This window comes from Hibiscus syriacus, unplaced genomic scaffold (assembly GCF_006381635.1).
Source record: "Hibiscus syriacus cultivar Baekdansim isolate YM2019G1 unplaced genomic scaffold, ASM638163v2 tig00004258_pilon, whole genome shotgun sequence".
Taxonomy (NCBI): Eukaryota; Viridiplantae; Streptophyta; class Magnoliopsida; order Malvales; family Malvaceae; genus Hibiscus; species Hibiscus syriacus.
The window spans coordinates 467360-471784 of record NW_024062009.1 but is presented as its reverse complement, the minus strand read 5'-3'; the positions used below and the strand labels follow the sequence as shown (position 1 = coordinate 471784).

The 4425-nt window shown below is 34.6% G+C and overlaps 1 non-coding gene across 1 annotated transcript; it reads right to left on the bottom strand.

Moving 5' to 3' along the window:
• Positions 1–2690: 2690 nt before the first annotated feature.
• On the bottom strand, positions 2691–2797 carry LOC120193085. The gene has a single exon (XR_005522831.1). It is a non-coding gene; the product is annotated as a small nucleolar RNA R71 (small nucleolar RNA).
• Positions 2798–4425: the final 1628 nt, after the last annotated feature.

The following is a 4425-nucleotide window of genomic DNA, read 5'->3' as shown; positions in this document are numbered from 1 at the left end:
ACTTTATGCGCTTCAAGATAGTCTTGTAGTCTTCATCCATTTCCTTTGTTATAGCGTTGGTTCCTTGCTCATCTATAGCTAGTGGGTCACGTTCCATACCCTAACATTTCGATTCCATCTTTTTATATTGTTGGTTCTTAGCTCCAAATAGCTAACGGGTCATAATCCGCTTTAACCTTACAACACTTACCATAACAACACCATTTGCCACGACAACACCATTCATACTTCACCATGTATTTTCATTATCATTAAACCACAACAACCATTACTCTTCCATCAACTTCAAACAACTTTCTCATTCTTTCATTTCATCATTTCAATTATTATTCATATCATTTCTTTTATGTTTATATTTATGCAATTTCAGAGTTCAAGCTATCATTACGGGGTTTCTTACTAGAATCACGATCGGGCATTCACATATATGACTCGAAACATAAAATCAAGATCATATCAGTAAGGTTTGTCTTGTATGTTCAAAAAATACTTGTTTGCCTTACCATAGTAGGTAACATCATGTCATATAGCCATGGTCTTCCTAGAAGAATGTGAGATGCTTGCATCAGAAGTACATCAAACCACACATCATCATAATACTTGTTCATCTTCAAATTAACAAGGAATTGCTTAGTACTTTCAGTTTAGCGCGCACTCTCATTCAGCCATTTTAAATAGTATGGCTTTTGATGTTGTTGACAAGACAAGTTAATCCACCACATAACTTCTTATCATATTAACACAACTTCCATTATCGATGATCAACAAGTATGTCCTATCTTTTATCTAACATATTGTGTGAAAGATGCTTTTCCTTTGTTCAACTGAGTCATCCACAGCTTGTATTTTTAGGTTTTGTCTAATTACCAAGAAATTTCCATCAAAGCCATCACTATTTGAATCCATTTGTGCACTTTTTTCAACATGGTAGAGACAATTAGTTTATGATTTGGAATAATAAGTACCATCTGCTTGGACTTGACTTATAACTCTCTAAAGGAGTTAGCATTATTTGCCTTTTTCACCTAGGTTTAGTTTGGACTTGAGCATTTTTATGAGCATGTTAGGAATTTTATGGGTTGCTTAGGGTTTGAATATAATTTTTGTTTTTGTGAAGCTGTTACACGGATATCGTAGCATTGTAGGAAATGTTGATGGGATGATGCACTTGAAACATGGTAGCATCTTATTGGAGAATGAAAACTTTCTTATTGCTATAAATGGGCGTACTTGCAAGCTTAAAAAATGTGATCATCGGAAGCCATTTCAAAAGTACCCATTTCTAACGTTTACACTCATGCGCCATGGAAGCTTAAGCAATGGATTGTTGCACTATAGGGAGACCTTGCTGAGTAGCATCGGTAGTCAGCGGTTTGTCATTCGAAGTCATTTATGAGAGAGTGAGTGCTTTGGATGTTTTATAAACTTTGTGGATTTGTGGATTTATTATTTTATGTTTATTTTACTACTTCTTTTATGTGCTTGATACATTATGATTATGAGTAGAAATATTTATAATTACATTAATGGTAATATCAATTATTTCTAGAAATAGATTTGGTTGATTAAGTGTGTCTCTTGATAGCATTGGTGGCGCTGAGTAGTAATGTGTATGTGAAAGCATGCATCCAATCGATTGGCTTTGTTAATATTTAACCTTTAATTAATGAAAGTGATTAGAGATGTTATAAGGTCATAATCAATAATGATCACATAGATTTAGTGTGTTCTATTTACATAAGGTATGATGTTCACAATATCATTTCCATCAATTTGATAGCTAACTTATTGCTCTTTGAACTACCGTAGCAAAAACTAGAATCTCTTTTATTGATTTTATTATCCTTTACTTAGTACATATTCCCTACTTAAAATTCTTTATGCTTGTAGACTCTAATGAAAACATGTTATTCCCTGTGGGTTCGACATCCGTAGCATTAGCTTGATACCACTTATTACTTGGTTTACGATGCGTGCACTTGTGTAATTGCTATAGAATTTTTGTAGAATCAAGTTTTTAGCATGGTTGTGGTATCAGTTTAATTTAGGGTTTTCTTTATTTTGCTTACACTGCTATTTTCTTTTATAGATACTTTTTAGTTTTCATTTTTTTATTGTATACCCTGAAGCGACGAAGAATTAGATACATTTGATCCAGAGATTAAAAGGACTTTTAGGAGATGTCGTTGTGAAGCTGCAAAGAGAAAAACAAATATCGTTAAACGAGGGATTGATATTCTACGCTCGTTGCATAATGGAGAGGTCGGTACATTACCTGCTGGCAATGAATCGGAACAACCATTTCAAAACATGGATAATCATGATCACCCTGTCTGCGAGCAAGTTGTACCGACACTGGATGATCTGTATCTGGGAATAGTAAGGCTAGTGATTACTGTTGCGAACTTTAAATAAAATCCAGTTATGTTTCAAATGTTACAATCTATGAGATAGTAAGGAGGGTCTATTTTAAAGGTCCTAGGGCTCATTTGAGAGCGTTCATGGAGGTTTGTGACTCAATTAATCAGTAAGGTGTTCTAGAGGCAGCACTGAAGATGAAGTTATTTCCTTATTCGTTGCGTGACCAAGCACGGACTTGTTTGAGTTCACTGCCACTAAGTGCAATAACATCTTGGAATGAGTTAGCGCAAAATATTTTGTTGCGATTCAACCATCCAAACATGAATGCCAAACTCTGAAATGATCTAACTTTATTCAAGAAAATGGAGGATGAAAGCTTGTATCAAGCATGAGAAGGATTCAAGGATTTGCTACAAAAGTGTCCTCTGCATGGTTTCCCACATTTGAACGAAATGGAGATGTTTTATAATGGGTTAAACAAACATACTCGTATGGTGGTCGATGGTTCAATGAACGGAGCTTTGTTAGATAAGACATATAATGAGGCTTATGATATTATGGAGAGGATCTTAACAAATGATTGTCAATATTATGGAGAAATATGTTTAGTCGTCGCAACACTACAACAATAGATTCTGAAGCTTTCAACACTATGGCATCTTATACTCTAGTATTGATAGAAATGATAAAGAAATATCAAAAACCATTAGGAATGTATGAAGTCAAAGCTGCATCACTCATCACGTGTGTTTACTGTGGTGATAATTACAACTTTGATGAATGTCCCCAAAATCTAAAATCTATTTATTATGTGTTGAATTATCAAAGGAATGACAATGCTTTTGGAATCACATATACTGCCAATTTTAGGAATCATCCCAATCTTTCTTGGAGAAGTTAGAATGTTGCTAATATGCAATGACAACATTATCTGCGGTAACAATATAATCAGTAAAACTCGATACTTCCACCACAAGCACAACATCTAGTCGCTCAACCACAACAAAGGCAAACATATCAAGGTCGATCTTTAACCCAAACTTTAACTTTATCATCTTTTGAATCTTTGATGAAAAATATATAGCGAGCCAATTAGCCTTATTAAGGGATCTAGAGAAATAGATGGGGCAAATGGCTAATGCTCTTAACAATCGGTTGCAAGGAGCATTATATATCGACACTGAGAATCCAAAGCCAAATGATAAAGAGCATTGCAAGGCCATCACTACAAGGATTGGAATTCATATTGGGGAGCCGGTTGAAGAGTCTAAGAAGAATGATATGGATATTCCTAAGCATGGTACAGGAGAAAGCAAGGAAGTTGAGCATGAACCGCCTATGAGTCATACCATATCATCATATGCAGGATAATGTAGTAATTTAGAGACAGTGCCGACAGCAATACCTGTTATATCTGATGCTCTATTGACTTTGATGCCCTTCATAGACCACTACTAGTTGGAGAATATGTATGAACTATAGGAAACTTAACAAATTGACAAGGAAAGGCCACTTTCCAATTGTATTCATATACCAGATGCTAGATTGTCTTATCGGAAAAGCTTTTTACTATTTTTTGGATAGATATAATGGGTACAACCAAATTCATATAGCACTGAAGAACCAAGATAAAACAACTTTCACATGTCCATATGGTATTTTTGCTTTCTAAAGAACACTCTTTAGGTTATGCAATGCTTTAACGACATTTCATCGCTGCATGATGGTCATATTCGTTAATATGATTGAATATTATCTTGAGATATTTATGGATGATTTTTTTCGTGTTTGTGAAAAATTTTGAGAATTTTTTGAATAACTTGGCTATAGTCTTGAGGAGATGTGAGGAGACCAACTAAGTTTTGAATTGGGAAAATGTCATTTTATGGTCATAGAAGGTATAGTGCTTGGGCACCGAATTTCCTACCATGATATTGATAAATTTCCACCTCCATATAATGTAAAGGTAGTTCAAAAGCTTTATTGGCCGTGCTGGTTTTTATAGAATATTTATCAAGGAATTTTTAAAAATAGCTAAGTCGTTGTGTTCATTGCTGGAGCGCA